The sequence below is a fragment of the Fukomys damarensis genome, unplaced genomic scaffold, assembly GCF_012274545.1.
Source record: "Fukomys damarensis isolate Sample0158 unplaced genomic scaffold, DMR_v1.0_HiC HiC_scaffold_38, whole genome shotgun sequence".
NCBI classification, from domain to species: Eukaryota; Metazoa; Chordata; class Mammalia; order Rodentia; family Bathyergidae; genus Fukomys; species Fukomys damarensis.
In genome coordinates this window covers 39,927,624-39,945,231 of record NW_022900950.1, presented here as the reverse complement: position 1 = coordinate 39,945,231, position 17,608 = coordinate 39,927,624, and the positions used below count along the sequence as shown (strand labels likewise).

Below are 17,608 nucleotides of genomic sequence, written 5' to 3'. Positions count from 1 at the left end.
CAATCAGTGGTGCCCACTGGAAATGGCGTTGCTCCAGAGGAGGCCACGCAGGAGAGAGGGCTCTGAGTCCAAGCCAGGGCGATGATGTAAAACTCACCCGCCTGGTGCTGCATTGTAGCTAATCAATCAGCACCTGCTGGAAATGGCACAGCTCCAGAAGAGGCTGCACAGGAGAGCTGTACCAATAAACTTAATGGAAAAAAAGATAAGCAGAATATCTCATCATATTAATAACAAGACCACTAATGATGGCCCTGGTATCTAGTGGGATTCTGGATCAAATTTTGAGTGGTTTTATTTTCAATTTCAGTTAATAATTCCTGAAATCTACTTGTTGCTAGTGAGTAGGCCAGGGGAATGAGATAAAAAATTTCAGTATCATAGACTAGAGGAGAAAGATATAGAAACAAATTATTATATATAACTCAATGTGATAAATCACATAAGAAAAACCTGTTCAAGCTGGCATGAGAATGGCACGTGCAGTCCTGGTACCATTGCTCTTTAGCCACATGATAAGTGATGTTATTCTCTCAAATCGAATGTAGCACTACCAACCTGAGCACATTGAATCATAGTGCACGTTTAATGGGAATGGAAACTGACATGAAAGATGAGGTATATCCTGAAGAACTGATGTATCAGATAAAATGACACTTCTGAATTGGTTCCCAAAAGATCAGTGCGAGACTCTCAGGCTGATAGAAGTATACAGAAATTCCAGATTTGAGAAAGAGGAAAAGAAATGAGAATAGCGAGAGTTGGAAATGCATGACTCACATAGAGGAATGTTTGTAATTCAGTGTGGCAAATCATTGGGTACAGGGCGTATGGAGAGTTGAATCAAGTTTGGCTGTGAGTAGATGTGAATAGATCTGTAGGCCATGATAGGGAATGTGAGAATTCAAAGTAGAGTCTCAAGAAGAAGCATACCATAGTGGTATGTTTTAGAAAGATGACTATGAATGTGAACATGAGATGAAGGAAATGAAACTAAGAGCCTTTCATTTCAATATCAGCAAGTTAGATGTTACCAAAACTATATATATATATATCAGTCATAGAAAATACAGTAAAGCTAAGAAAGCTTGACTTTGTTGATTTCCAGGAGGTCCAGACAAAGTGTTCAGAAGCTGTTATAATGGAAATGAGTTCTTAGAAATGAGAAGAGTGCTAGAAGAAAAGAGAAAAAGTTGTGATTTCTGAGGACACTAACGTAAGGGTGATAGGACAAGAAGGTAATCTTGAGAATCCTTGTTCTGCAGGTGACTGCTAAAATAGTATGGATTCAGAAAACTCAGTGTCAGGAAATTCTTAGGGTAGAAAAATAACATCACACTATGGCTGCCAAAGTACAGAGGTTGTTCACCCACATTATGTCCTATAACTTTTATAGCACCTTGTGGCATAGCTATTATTATGATATTGCACATGAAACCTGGAATGATTAAGAGAATTACTCAAGATCCTGATGTAGCTAGTGCATTCTCAGGGGCAGTTCTGGTCTATATATCCAGAAGACCATGAAGACTTCTATCTAGACACCAGCAGCCAGTTGAGAAGCAGAAGTTTGCACTTTACTAAAATCCTGTCAAGTCAAATAGTCAAGCTTTTAAAAGAATAACTTATCTTTGAGCCGGACTTGGTGATGCATGCCTGTAATCCCAGCACTAGGGAGGCTGATGCAGGAGGATCACTGTGAGTTTGAGACCACCCTGGGCTACATAGTGAGTTCCGGGTCAGTCTCAACTACTTAGTGAGACAAAAACAAACAAAAATAAATAAATAAATAAGGATAACTTTGAATGTCTCTTGAAGAATGTCATTTAGAAAACAAGATGACTAAAACATGATTTACATTGTCTTCTAAATTTTTAAGATTTCAATTTTGCCCAATTTAAATTCTCAGTATTGTGGACTGCAACTCAGTATTATATGAAGAAAAGTGTTGTTATATGGTCCACAGTAGAGGCCCCATGACGATGCCACAGATTCCACAAGGTCCAATGCATGAAATGAAGCAGAAGGCAGAAACCATAGAAGAGTTGGATTGAGATGAAGAAGCCTGGTGCTGTGAGGAACCAGTCCCCACTCCCCGTACTTTGTGTCTGCCACTGAAGAACTCAGGCATGCAGGTTGCTGTGCAGAAATACAGGCAGAGTTTATCTTAAAGCAGAGACATAGCAAGAATACGTGCAAGCAAGAAGTTCAGAAATTCCACACAGACTTTTGCTCAGAATGGGAGTCTCAATACACTTTTATGCTCAGAAGAGTCACTCCTGAGGTTCAGGGAACCAAGTTAATTATTATTATTTTAGCTATACAATATATATATACTTATCAATGTTTTTTAGATATTACCTGGGGATGTCACTGTCACAAACTGTCTTCTTTTCAGATAGTGTTTCCTCAGAGGCCTTAATTATATAAACAAGAAAAATTTACAAAATAAATTTATAAAAGAAAAAGTTCTAATCTAAATCAGGTCTCAGCCCAAGGCAGGAGGATCTTTTAAGTATGTTCCAGTTTCCGATATTATTGGGCCATAAGCCATGATGACTGGGAATGATATGCACCTTCTTCTGGAAATAGCTCAGTATCAGAGTGAAGTTGCAAAATGAATAGCCTTAAAATGTCTTCTTGCTGAGTTGGATCACTTTTGATGTCTGGAACCTAAAGTAATTACAGAGGTGTTACACACTGAGGTCTCTATTTCTTCATCAATTATAATTGGAAAGCACGCTATTTTGGACCCCCTTTGTCCTTCAGACCCACTAATTCTTCCTAATAGGATTCTTGGCTCTTTGATATGAGGCACATTTTTAATACAATAAGCATAACATAATAATATAAACACACAGAGTAAATCATAAAGTAAAATGATGTTGCTCATAAAATACCTTCTCAAATCACACATCATCAAACACAATCTTTACCAGGCACACAAAGCCTTGCCTTCTAGGAGTTCAGACTCTGAAACAAAGCTTGACATCTGAAGCAAAGTGAAGCATCCTCGAAGACTTACAGAGATAGAATGGAATGGGAAATATATCTTCCAGGGAGAAGGACACAGACTTTCACCTCTAAATCCCAGACTTTCACCTCTGCTTCATTACAAGGGAGAATCCTACAACTTAGAAAAAAGGGAAATTTCTTCAGAGAAAGGACATGACCCAACATATGAGCAACATATGAGCACAGAAAGCCAGGTATATTTTCCTTTGAAAATTCACTCTTTCATGAAAGTCATAAGCAGCAGAATTGTTGTTTTAAAGATAAAATGGAGAACATTTTTCTCCAAGGGTGCAGACTCTCAGGAAAGAAGTCCAGTGAAGCATGAGCTGGGGGCTCCAAATGAGACTGGCTTGGCTGGGCATGGCGGTGCATGCCTATAATCCCAGCACTCAGGAGGCTGAGGCAGGAGGATCTCTGTGAGTTCGAGATCAGCCTGGGCTACATAGAGAGTTCCATGTCAGTCTCAACTAAATAGTGAGACTCTGTCTCAAAAAAAGAAAAACAAAAAACAAACAAACAAATGAGACTGGCTTTATAGTTCTCTCCCCATCTTTTCAACAATCCCTCAGTTTATCTCAGTTTAGTCTCCATTTCCTTTTGACAGCAAAACTTAGAGATTTGACACAAAATCTCCAGGAGAAAACACATTTAAAATGACAACAATGTGACGCTTGAACAACTGTTAAAGCAGCCAAGCATACAAAGAGAGAGAGAGAGAGAGAGAGAGAGAGAGAGAGAGAGAGAGAGAGAGAGAGATGGTCAGCATTTGATAGTGGAGAAATGAGCCTGAATGGTAACAGAAACAAAATGCTAATCCATCACTTTCACTTTAAATGATCCCATTCTGCCCCCTGCAGGTCAGGAGAGCCACAGTATTCTGGTTGGTTCTGTTGTAAATTGTTTCACTGCGGTTGGCCTGACCCTCCATATCCACAGTTCTGCATCCAGGGATTCAACCAACTGCAGGACAAAAGCTATTTTTAATTACATCTGTGCGGACATGTGGTCTCTTTTTCCTGTCATTAGTCCTTAAATAATATAGTACTTATTTCAGATATTTCTTTCAGATTAGGGGATATCTGTAAAATACATAATGAGGAAACTTGGGCACAGGACCCAAGTAAATAGGAAATTCATTTATTTTTCACATACACTTTAAACACAAAGCCTGAAGTTAATTTTATACGATTGTTTTAGTAACTTTTGGTAATGACATCTCAGAAAGTGGGGTATGGAATTCTGCCCTTGTAGCATCAAGTTAGTGCTCAGAAAGTTTAGGCTTCTGGAGCACTTCAGACTTCAGAAGCTCAAATTAAAGATGGTCAACCAGAATAAATTAATTAGAGATTAATTAAGGGATGTGCGTTGATTGTGTCTGAATACTATATTATTTTCTACAAGGGACTTGAGCATTCACAGGTTTTGTTGAATGGAAGGGACCTGAAACCAATACCCTATATAAATCAAAGGATAACTGTATAATATGAACACAATAAGAAAGACGAAGAACCTTAATCTCTCAATAGGCCAGATTAATAGAGATTAGTGTCACAGGTTTGAATAATTTATGATCAGCATAAAAAGCATTCCCCAGGTTAAATGATCTTTCTTTCTTCCAGAAGATACTAGTCACTCAAAGGGTAAATAACTATAGAAAAAATAGCTCTTTCTCTTTATTGACTTTTAACTTTGTGTTTAATTTTAAGTGGTTATAATTACATTATATAGCTACTCTAAATTTCATTTTATTTTTATCACAGGATTATATGCTTTCATACAAAATAAGCCACTTTATCATTTCTAATGACTTTACAAAGTTTGTGAATTTAGTAGATAATATTTTACCTCAACATCTCCATATTTTTAGGCTTCAGGATTTTACTGATATTTAATCTAAAAATGTATTAAAACCAGTTGTTTGCTTTTCTTTGAGTTAATTCTTTAAGATAAAAGATATGGTGAGTACTGCTGCTGTAAAGGCTTTGGAGGAAGAATGATTTGAGTTTGGATCTTGACTTTAGCAAGTTTTAGATAATGTGTCCATGAAAAAATTAGTGACCTCCCCTGAAATTCAGATGCCTCTTCTTTATGATAGGGCTAAGTGATTAAAATACAAATACAACATGTCCTATGTATTTTGTAATATGGTAAAAGGGTAATTAAGGGCAGTCATTGCCTGTAAAAATTACTAAACAGACTATCCAGAACCTTACCTAATTCTCTATTTGCAAAACACAATTCAGTAATGTAGTATACATTATGGTTATAAGTTGCCGGCTCTTTCTAACACAAAGGAAGATTTTTGTGCTTTACTAACATGTAATAATTGTATGTACTAGTGGGCTACAGTGTGATATTTTGACATATATATACAGTGTGAACTAATCAAATAAGAGTAATTAATATTTCCTTCTACTTATTTTTTTATGCTTGGAACTTTTAAGCTTTGCTCTTCTAGATATTTTCAAAATATATAAAAAGTTGTGAATTATAGCCATCCCTTTCTGTAATCAGCTCGACTTGCTTTCTAGCTTCCACCTAGGAGACAGAGTATGTGATACTTGTCTGTCTGTATCTGGCTTATTTCGCTTAATGAGATATTTTCTAGTTTCATGAATTTTGCTGAAAGTGACAGGATTTTCTTCCTCTTTATGGCTGATTATATCCATTGCATATATTTGATACATTTTTTTATCTGTTCATCCACTGATGTCACCTAAACTAGTCATATCTTAGCTACTATAAGTAATGCCATGATCAACACAGGAATTTGAGTATGTCTTTTATAGTCTGACTTCATTTCCTCTAGCTATATACATTTCACTTTGCAAACAAAAGCATTCAACAAAATTTTACTTCCATTTGTGAACACTGCATCAGGTGACAAACACAACCAGTAGCATCTTTCCCACACAAACACAAAAGCAGCCATCTTCCCAAAATCATAAAACAAGTTAAGTTCATAAACCAAGGTACCACTGTCGCTAGGTCATATGGAGGATTTTTAGACTTTTGAGCAACTTCTAAAGAGAAAAGTAATTTGTTGTTGCTGTTGTTGTTGTTGGACTAGAAACCAAAATATCCATCATAGTAAGAGCAGGAGATAAAGGAAGATGTTCTACAGAAGGCAGAGCCTGGAGGGACTTTGCAGTGTTGACATAAAAGAGACTCTGGAGCACACAGGAAAATTGAGGAGTGGAGAGAGGAGCTGGTTAAAGATGCTACCATAGGTTACGAATCATATCCTTCTAATGTGTTTCAATGAATAAAAATAAAGTATTAATTCATTTTTAAAATTTTTCTGTGGTCACTAAATTCTGCCTCTGGAATGTGGCTTTTGTAATGAAAATAAGCAATGTGGACACTAGATGTATAAGGATATACATTTTCTCATCTGCGACAAAACATCCAACATTCACAATTTAAAGGAAGAGGGATTCCATTTGACTGATGGTTTTGGAGGGATTCGATGTGGGGTCAGCTGGTATCAAGGCAGGAAACATTGAATGGAAGGGCATGGCAGAAAAAAGATGTTCATCTTATGGCCTCCAGGAAGCAGAGAGAGAAGGCTGGAGCCAGAGAGGGAGATACGCCATCCACAGGCACACTCCTGCTGACACAGCATTCCTAACCAGGCCCATTCCTTCCCCAAAATGCCTTTGTTCTTTCCACACACCTTTTCTGTATAACTCATTCACCTATTAGATGAATATTAGCTAAGCAGCAATACTTTCAGTCCTATAGATTGATTGTAGTTTGACCCACATTGTACCCACATTGTGGTTTTGCTGTATAAATTACCCCTAACAAAGGGGTAGGGTGGCCACCCATTCAGGATCCGTCTTAGAAATCCAGGAGCTATTATCCTTTTTCTTATTTCTAATAAAACTCTCCTAACTTCCTTCTTTAGTTCATGATTTCATTCCTTGAGGTTGTAAACCATGAACTCAGCACATTTGACATCTAACAGGTCAGGATTTATATTTCTCTTACGTCATTATGGATGTCTCACCAGGGAAATTGGAAGGAGGTAAGAGTTTGCTTTTGTTTCATAGTACCCCAGAATGTTTTGACTGGATTCTTAATTGTGATTCATTTAGGTAATTGAGAATTGCCATCCCTTTTTTGTTGGTTGCTTGTGCCTTGTCAAATGTTTAAAGGTTTAAATTGGGAGAGTTAAAAATTGTGATGCTTTACATTTGGGGTTTCTTTCTTGGAAAATTTTTTTATTTAGCAAACAAGAGCTTGGTATTCCTTACTGAACTTGTTTGGCAGTTATTGGGTCTCCAATTTCAGACAGTTTTGGGAATGGTGTTTGGCTGACAGCTTCCTCGAGTGTGTCTGGGGATTCAGCCAGAGACTACGGAACAGGTTTTGGCAGTTCAACCTCTATAGGGATGTTATTATCACTATCAGGAAATAGTTTTTGTGTTTCTTTCTTGGAAATCTTTTTCCTTTCCAATTAAAAGCTCTTGAACCCCTAGAGGAAGAGTGTTCTTCTAAAAGGACCCTGAAGATAAGCATTCCTTCATGGGTTGCATAATTCCTATCCCTAGATTAGAAGGGAAGCAGAAATAATGCTCATCCGGGAAGACACACATAAAGATTTTGGCCTGTCCATTGTTTGAGCAAGTGTGTCTCACGTGACCAGCAAGAGAGACTTTCACCCTGAAACACAGTGGAAAGAACCAATCTTTCTGGAGAAGAAAGTTCTCTAGAAGCACATATATTTATGAGCCCAAAATAATAGTTTAAAGGAGCATCTTCAATCTCCCTTTGCTTTTCTTTCCCTTTCTTGCTTTCTCCAAAAAGTTGGAAAACAGTCTGTTCAGGTCCCTGGGTCATTGGTTTAACCTTATGTTTGGCATTGCTGTTGTACTGGAAGTCAACTGTAGCTTTTGTCAGTGGGGGCATGTTTTGCTAAGGACTGGAGAGACGTGCTGGGAAAGCTTTTGGTCTTTATTGTCTTTCTGCCTTTGAGATAGTGAGGATTTAGAAAACAAAGACAAGCCCAATAGATAAAGTTCATAGAGTCACTCTTCTGTCCCCTCTCCACTTCTACTCCCCTATGAATTAATGCAGTTCAGTTTGTCCAGGGCTAATTCTCTTCCCCGTGGCTGTTCAGGATTCCAGGACTCTGGAGCAATCAGGTTTCCTTCTCTCTAGGATGGTGAGTTTCCTCTTCCCTGTGACCCTTCTGTTTCTGGCCCCAGAGGGAAGCTGGCCTTCACTATTCTCTCCAACTTATCCCTGGGCCATATTCTTTAAGCTAGTTTAGATTTAATCCTCAAACTCTCAAAGAGTGAATGGAAACATTTTAGTCCACATTTGTCTGCCTTTCTGCTCTTAACACAGAATTGGAAACTAGAGAATATCTCTACTCTCTTCCACCTCTGCCTCCCTTCAGGAATGCTGCTCCACAGGGCAAGCTGACTTGTTTATACAGCACTGATGATTTGGTTGATAAATCAAAAAACATTCCTAGGAACCCTCAAAAGTTTGATAACAAAATTTGAGCAGAAACAGTTATTAAGGGAGCTAATAGCCACAGCCCTAATCCTCAGAGGAGAGCCCCGCTTGCAATGATTTCTCTCCAGAACCAGTTTCCAGGCCTGCAACTCTTATATACTCATATTTTATAGACCTTAACTGAGGTCTAAAAAGAGAAAATTCTATAGCTAAGTATGATCCAAGGGTGATGAGATCATGAGGAAGGAGGCCCAGGCACACAATACGAGTGGATAAATCCAGTTATGGCGACTTCCTTAAAACTCCAGCTCACAACTGCTGACACTGGATAGAATCAAACCTAAGGGATGCTCTAGGTAAACAGGTACAGAACAAGAAGGAGTAGACAGGGTTGCTTTATCACCCCACATTTATTTCCAAAATGGGGAAGAAACTATTGTAGGTAGATATTTGCACCAGGGAAATTGGAGCCTCAGCAGGCCTTCTTCTTCCCTCACCTTTTGGAATACACACCTAGCAGGCTCCCTGGACTAAAAACACTCTTACAAATAAACAGCTGTCAAAGTAAAATGAAATAGTCTGTCCCTTTATAAGAAATAGTTGTGTGTTGCTATCAAAACATCAGTTTTGGAAAAAAAAATTAAAGGTTAGACATTAATGACCTATAAAGCACATCTATAAACAAGTACATTCTACTTAAATGGCACTCCATTAAAAGACAACAAATTTAGATAAAAATTTCTTTAGATCATTTAATATCTTGTAATAAAAGATAACTGACTAAAAAGTTATTTTGTTCTAAAATAAAAAGTTAAATATGTTTCAAAGCTAGTAACCAGACCTAATCATTCTAATATAATAATGTTGTCATGATTGTTATGCTAAAGTGGTTGCCCTTTACCTCAGATCTTCTCAGTAAAACATTATAATTGTTTTCTGCTAAAATTCTACAGGGATTTGAATTTTTTAGTAAAAAACAAAAACAGTTCTTTGGTCATACTATATATTTCAAGGTACTAAATAACTAGATAAGATAATACAAAACCTACTGCTTCCACTACAATAGTGGTATAAATAATCTCCTGGGCATCCAACAACTGAGATTTAGAGAACAAAGCTAAAAAAAGTAACTAGGCTAAGAGGACAACCAATATTTTGGCCCTGGCCCTCCAATACCAACCAGAACCCATAACACGAGGGAAAATTTCTACAGGATCCTACAGCTCTGTTAAGTCACTGGACCTCCTGAACAGAGAGATTGTTAGATCCCAAAAGACAGGAGGCAACCAACGTACAGTGTGCTAAAAAGGAGGGTCACCAAAAAGAGAAATGTCTTGCCTACTTCCATGAGAAGACACATGGTCAAGCAAGACTCTGACCCATCCTGGTGGGTCACACAGACAGAGGAGCTGAGATGTTCTGTACATGGTCCCAAAAGTAACCCCTAAAAAGCTTTAACTGACCTTGATATATATTTCAAAATGTTACTTTGATTAACATAAGCCTTATTTTTAACTTGGTTTTAAACATCCAACACAAAATATAAAATAATAACATAGGCAAGATATAAAGGGGGAGCTCCAATCACTGCACTGCCCCCTGGTGGCAGCCTCTAGCTACACCTGTAGCTGACTACTCGTGGTTCAGTGAAGCTAAAAAGCTACACTGGCAAATGAAAAGCTCATCAAAAGTCTTTAAATTTCTTAGCTAAAATTTTCCTTCAAAACTTTCTTTCTTCTTACAGCTAGAACTGAAGGCACTTGTATATTAGCAAGTGAAACTGTCTTTAGATAAATAATTCATATCAGTTGAGTAAACAATAAAAGAACTGTCAGACTTATAGATAAACTCCATAAACAAACAGATCTGGAACCCAGCTGGTTACAGTCCCTATTCCAATATGTTGAAAACAATGTCTGAGCCAGGCATGGTGGCACTTGCCTGTACTCCCAGCACTCCGGAGGCTGAGGCAGGAAGATCACTGTGAGTTTGAGGCCTGCCTAGGCTACACAGTGAGTTCAAGCCCAGCCTGAATTACATAGCAAGACCCTCCTGTCTCAAAAAAATAAAAATTAAAAAACAGTGCCTGGCCTTGACTCCTTCCCCAATCAATTTTTCCATCCTGTTGCTTATTTTTTGGTCATACATGCTTTACCTCTTGGTAAAATAAGTTTATTCTCACCTAGAGGCCAGCAAACTCCAAGGGATTATGTAGATGGAACCAACAATAAAAGTGTGACTTCTTTTACTGGGTTCACTATATTGACCTCCTGAAGGGAGTTCATAATTGCTAACCTCAACATTTCTATCCAAGGACCCTTAGCTTATGTCTGTAGAGAAGAACCCTCTCTGTGGTCTCACCTACACTGACCTTTCTAAGCTTAAAGAAACCAGATTGAAAGTTTGCACATTCTCCCTTCACCACAGTTTAGGAATACCTCTACTGTGGAAATATTATAGGTCGTTAAGTTACATAAAAAATTAACATAGAGTAAGAAAGGAGTTGGGCCCTCAAGGAAGTCAGGACAAAAAATAAAGACATCAAAATTGTAGCTGGAGACAAATCTAAAAAAAGTCCAGGACACAAGACGGAGACACAAGGGCAAGGCCTACACAAATCCCTGAGAGATAAATAGTAACTTGAATTATTAGTTATTAGTATCACCTTGTCTAATAAGTCCACATAAGCATCAGATGCCCAGGTAAGTGGCCAGAACATCTGGACCCATTCTTTCCCCAAAATGCCTTTGTTCTGTTTATACACCCTTGCTAAGTAACTTGTTTCACTGTTAGAGCAATATAAACTAAGTGGCCATACTTATAAGTCTATAGTTTGATTATAGTCTGACCCATGTTATACCCACATTGCAATTTTTCTGTATAAATTACCCTTGATAAAGCCTAGGTGGCCATCCATTCAGGACCTCTCCTGGAAATCTAGGAGTTATGTTCCTTCTTCTTTCCAACAAAACTCTCCTAACTTCCTCTTTTGGTTGATGACTTCATTCCTCGATGTTGTGAAACCACAAACTCAGCACATTTGACATATAATAGTTCAGGAATTATATTTCTTGTATATTACAACGACCTTCAAAGTGCCCCACTTCTGTCTGAACACATGAGCCTTATGGAAGAACATCCTAGATTTAAACCATATATCCAAGGGCATTACACCATGGCCCCCAAAGGCTCATGTCCACCTTATTATGCAAAATATATTTAGTCTATTTCTAAAAGTCACCAAGTCTTAAAAGTTTCAAGAGTGCTGAAATATTCAAGTACAAAGTCTCTTCTGAGACTCAAGGGAAACTCGTATACAGGAGCCACTGTAAAACTCAAAAAGAAAGCTAAATATTTTCAACATACAATAGCATAGGGTAAACATTTCTATTCCAAAAGGGTGGGGAAAGAGAATAAAAGGGAACTGGACCAAAGCAAGACTGAAAACCAGCAAACTTCAATTCATGTAGCTCAGTGTCCTATACACAGGGATTGTTGTGGGATTACCAGAGTTTTCTGGGTGCTGGAATGTCCTTCTGGAGGTGATTTCTAGGGTCTTCTCTTCAAGAACAATGAATTGAACAAGACAAGCAAAAGCAATGACAAAGTTTATTTGAGAAAGTAAAAGTGAAGGGTAAGGGAGAAACTTGCTCTGCAACGTGAACTTGGGCCAAATAAAAGAAGGAAAAAGTACACCCCGAAGACTACAGAGTGAACTACCAGGAAAAAAGCCATGGCAGTGGGCTCTTCATGACATCTGTATCCTTTATGCAGTCCATACTTGACAAAAACCGATGAGAACTTCTACACACGGGCTCCTGAGATGCAATGCTATGTAGATTCTAGGATCTGGCCATGACTCTCTTCCTAGCCAGTCTAAACCATGCCCTATGTCCTATCTCATTTCCCCCGAGAGACACAAAAACCCATAGTTCTTTAGCTGCTGCCAGAATTGAGGTCTCTGTCTTCTTTACTTTCTTTGAGCTGCAAGGAAATGAAGACTCTGCTTACTGGGGATTATGTGCTCTTCAACTACCTTGGGGTGCTGTGGCTCACTCACTGGGTTGAATAAAGAAAAATTTATCCCCCCAAAAATGAGAAAAGAGTTAGTGACCATTGAGCTGCCTGTTTGAAGGGAGAAAGGAACTTCACTGTTAGCCCAAACACGAGGACCAGGTCAGATTTCCATGTTTCTTGCAGAGAAGAGTGTATGTGGGAGCATCAAGAGCCTTAGAGCCATGGCCTTAGCGAGATCCTGTTACTTATCTGTAGCAATACTAAAGTTTTGCTTTTTAAAGGGAAATCTCATGTCTTCCTGGGGCTTATAAGAATAGCTTTCTCCCTCTGGGTGATCTTGGTCTTTAGACAGTTTAGGTAAAACTGGCTTTATTCTAGAAAGATGAATCCATTATCTATCTCTGCCACCTTTACTGCAGTGAGTATGGCAAGGATCACTGAAAAGAGGCCCTTTCATTTTGGCTTTAACTCATCAGCAGGTGTCCCCACTCTTCAAGTTTTTACAAATATTTAGTCTCCGAGTGGACAATCCTAGTCATGTGAAAACTCAAATGACCTTTTCCAATGTATCATCTTTTCCCATATGAAAGGAATCATGAAGTGTTTTCATAACTTTCCAGTGTCTCTTGAGGAAAAACCAGTTTGTTTTCTAAATACTACCAGATTTTTAATTTCCTTTTCCTGGAGGTCATTTACCTTCCTGGGAGTTATACACTGATTTTAATTGTCCCTCAGGAACTGGGAATAAGGGTAGAGTCTTAAGGGGCTGTAAGGCTGCCCATTTTGCCTTCCTATCATTTGCTTCCCCTTTTTATTTCCCAAGGAGACTTCAGACAGGTCTCTTGGAATCCCTTTACAATGCATGCCTGTGACCTGCTTGGAAAGATGGACTGCCCTAGAAGTTGTAGGATTTCCTACTTGCCCTTTATAAGTGATTGCTTATCAGTCATAACCCCCTTTCTTTGCAGATTGCTTCATTGGCACCAGAAAGGCATATGTAGAGTCTGTATATTTAACTTTCTCCCTTTTCCTAGTATCAATACCTGCCCAGCTATTGAAGCTTCTGGAAGTATAACTGAGCCTTTTCTTTGGAGACTCTGTATCCCTTCTTAGCTAGAAAATTGAGAGTACAATGTTATAGTCTGATAACTCCTCAGTTGGGTTGCAAACCAGAATATTATCTACATTCTGAAGGATAGTTCCTTGTTTAAACCCTAGGTTCCTTAAGTCTTTCCCTAGTGCCCAAGCAAAACAGTGAAACCTGCACTGAGGATTTAGCTGAGTGGCTCCACCACCTGCCTCACAAGTGCAAGGTCCCAAATTAGATCCCCAGTACAAAAACAAAAACAAACAAACAAACAAAACAGTGAGGAATGTCTCTAAATCTCTGTAAGAGAATTTTCCTTCTATATTGCTTCTTTTCTCTTGTAATGGAATTTTCTCAAAGGCAAACAGGAAGTGGGAGTCTGGATGTGGTGGGGGATGTGTCTTTTTAATTTAAGACTGGAAACCAATTAGAGTGCCCTGTAACTTGGGAGAGAATTGTATATGGACCTGCCACCAGAGGACGAGTTGGAATGACTGCCTTGTCAATTAGGTAGAGGATTTGCACCATTCTATATTCTCCTTTACTACAGGGGGAATGGGGATATTACAAGGGGACTGACAAAGTTTCAGAAGATCATGTTTGAGAAACCTAGAAGAGGCTGGAAGTATTTACATGCCTCTTCCTTGATTGGATTTTTTTCAGTTAGAAAATTGAGAGGGGAGAGAGAGAGAGAGACAGAGAGAGACAGAGAGAGACAGAGACAGAGAGACAGAGACAGAGAGACAGACAGAGAGATGAAATGGGAAAAATGCTATAAAAATAAAGCAAAACAAATCATGAAAATATAAGTTTTACAGTGGCTTGAAATTCTTGCAAGGAAATAATGAAGGGAGCAGAGAATCAGCAGGTAATTGATTAAAGATAGAAGGAAAACATTTTGACATAAAACAAAGCAAAACACACCATTGCCACCATGACTTTCTGACCATCTACAGGAAATTGAGGAAACTATTGTGTGAGGCACATCTTAACTGTGAGGCATTTGAAGACCACATATACTGAAGATATTATGTCTCTACAGGAGCTATGCTAAGAAGCAATGGTTCTCAAATGTTTGTCCCAGGCCAGGAGTCAGTACCTTTTGGAACAGGTTAGAAGTATTAATTACAAAGGTCCACTTTACCCATCAAATTAGGAAGTGTGGGATAAGCCCAAGAATTATGACAAAACTTTAATGTAACTCTACTAAAGCTTGAGAAAAACTGAAATTATGTTTCAGTTAGCATTTCATTTCCATGCTGCATCATCTATATCTGTGGTGTGTGTGTCTAAAAATTTTTAAAAGATTAATCTTTCTATTTTTGTTTATTTTAATGGTATAATAAACACAAAAGTAGTCAGTAAATGATAATAACTAATCTAAAATTGACAGGGAAAAGTCAACAAGAAAAATACCATTATTTAAATAAAAACACCATTTTTATTTTCTTTTTGCTAATAGAATGTGTATCCCTTGAAATTCTCTTAATGTAAAAGTTGCATTTGTTTTCATTTGGAATGGAATTTAGACACATCTGTTGCTACCTTCTCAACTTACAAGGAAGGAATTTGAACAGGGTAAAATTTTGTTGGCATGCCAATGTTAAACAGCAAATTCAGGATCCTGGTCTGAGGAAGAAAGCTCTTAGGTAATGGCTTAAACAGAGTAAATGTTCTTTCCTTTGGGAGAAAATAAAATGATTATCTACACCTTATTTTATGTGGTTCTATAGCCCATTTAAACTATTTTCTCCATCATCGGCTCCTGCCAGGGGCTGGTGCTAAGACACATATCATTAGAGGTACTCATTCTCCCTCAGAAGGCACAGCAGATGGTCCCACATGCAAGGCTGCCTTTGCCAAGGGAATGAAAGAGTCTTTTCAGTCCCTGTTTCCTCCCTCCCCTGTGCCAGGCACAACTCCTGCACCAGCCCCTGCCATCCCTCTGTGAATGCCTTCTTCCATTCTGGAGGGAAATCATACACAACTTGCCCAGGAAGGATTGCTCTGAAGTGAGTAAAGAGAGAAACTTATTATTAATCATTATCATTTTATTGATGTTGTCTATCCCTCCTTGTTTCAGAAGGTATTCAAGGAGTGTGGGCTTTGTTTTTAAACACTGGTTACCTGTCTGTTCCATCTTTATCTTACCTCTACATCCTCAGAAGGTGAGCCTGTGGAGAGTCAATCCTGGATCCACATCTTTATTGTTTCCACAGTGTCAAGTTCACTGCCTGTGAACTTGTAAGGGCTTCATAAAACCCTGGTGAATTTCTGAGTGAATGGGAGAAAGCAATGAGTAGAATTGACAATGTAGACATAGAAAATGTTTCCTGTTTGATGGATAAGTTCCTGAGAATTGAATTCTTTGTTTTCACTTTACTTTGAAAAGTAAATAATAAAAGGGAATAGAATCATGGTAATGTGACCCTGAAATAAAAACAAAGGCACTACAGATCTTCCTGTGTTTCCAAGTCTGTACAAAGAAATTTTTCAGGATTTCCTTGGAGGAAAGTTCCTTTGATTTGGTGATTCTCAAAACCAGAATCCAGCCATTCACTACAGCTGCAGTAAGATGGTCATATTACAACTGAAAATTAAAACTCAGAGCTCACAAAAAGTCATCAATTCACTCAGAGCAGAATTTAAAGACAGAATTAAGTTAGATGCCATCTTAGAACTAAAGTGTTTGCTATAATACTAAGATAAATCATTATTATAATCGTGAAGAATACAAATGTAACATGTCAGTTTTACCACAGTAGGAGTAAACTGCAATATTTTAATAATTCTGTTGTTTTTTGTACTATGGCTTCTGCTAGAGCTTTTAAGGAACTAAATGAATTAATACAACTTAATTATTTTATTTTGTTTAGACCTCTTGCTATTTAAAGTCTTAATGAAATAAACAATATGTTGACCCTAAGGAGAAAAAAGACAGGAGGTGAATGATCTTGGAAGAAAATTAAAAGCCAAATTAATTTAGAAAAAAAATAGAAGTTTTAAATTTTTTTCTGCAATAAAAATTATTATGATAGTATATTGGGTATTTAAACAGGTAATATGTTAGTATTTTAGTTTTAACTCTAGTAATCACTAATCGAAAAATATAAAATGTATATATACAATAATATATATTTTGATTTCCCTAATACTGAACTTACACAGTAAATAGTTGATTGATACTTTATTAGGAAAGGAATACAAATATCATATTAAAAATAACTTCCTTTTGTCAATTTGAAGCAAGGAAGAATAAATTATACTGACAGAAGAATCATAGAAATTCTAAGTAATATTCTGTTTCAGTAATAGATAAGCATGATGTCAACAAATTCTCTCTGTCCATGTTTTTTTAAAAATGGGAATCTGACTATGTTTCCCAGGCTCCTGGGCTCAAGTGATTCTCTTGCCTAGGCCTTTTGAGTAGCTGGACTACAAGCATGTGCCACTGTACCTGGCTCACCTTTTTCTTGATAGCCTTTCTTCCTTAAAAGCTTTCTGAATTAGTTTGTGTTCACCCAGAAGCTCATATGAGCCATCTGAGCAGGGAACATGCCTGTGTTGTTTATTCCTGTATCCTTAGATGCTAACATAGTGGCTAACATGTTAGAAAATTGAAGGGAGAAAAGACAGAACAAAAGAAAGAATCTATTCTCTCTTGACATGCTTTAATATTCCTGATTGATTGCTTCCTGGAAAGAAATACCATAACCCTTAAAGTTGTAAAGTCAAGATTGTTTCACTCATGGCAAAGGTTTATAAACAATAATGTTTGTATCTGGAATAACTTTCCTATTTGTGACATTTAGACCTAAAATATGTGGTAGTGAGAAAAAGGAGTGCATAAATAAATCACGCACCTTAAATTTGCAGAGGCAAATGCTTAATCATCCTCATTCTGGAGTATATTATTTTTAGAAACCTTACGACACTAATGTTGACATTTATGTCTCTTTTATATTTAGACTGTATGTATTATATACTTGGGCTAAAAGTTCTTTTAATATATTTTAATTG

General features: G+C 37.6%; 1 protein-coding gene across 1 annotated transcript in view; it reads left to right on the top strand.

Moving 5' to 3' along the window:
- Positions 1–15,561: 15,561 nt before the first annotated feature.
- The window catches only part of Spart (spartin), a 63,980-nt gene continuing 61,933 nt past the window's right edge, over positions 15,562–17,608 (top strand). Inside the window, exon 1 of the mRNA XM_033759974.1 lies at positions 15,562–15,600. The gene's annotated coding sequence lies outside the window, so the exon portion shown is untranslated. The remainder of the gene's footprint in view (positions 15,601–17,608) is intronic.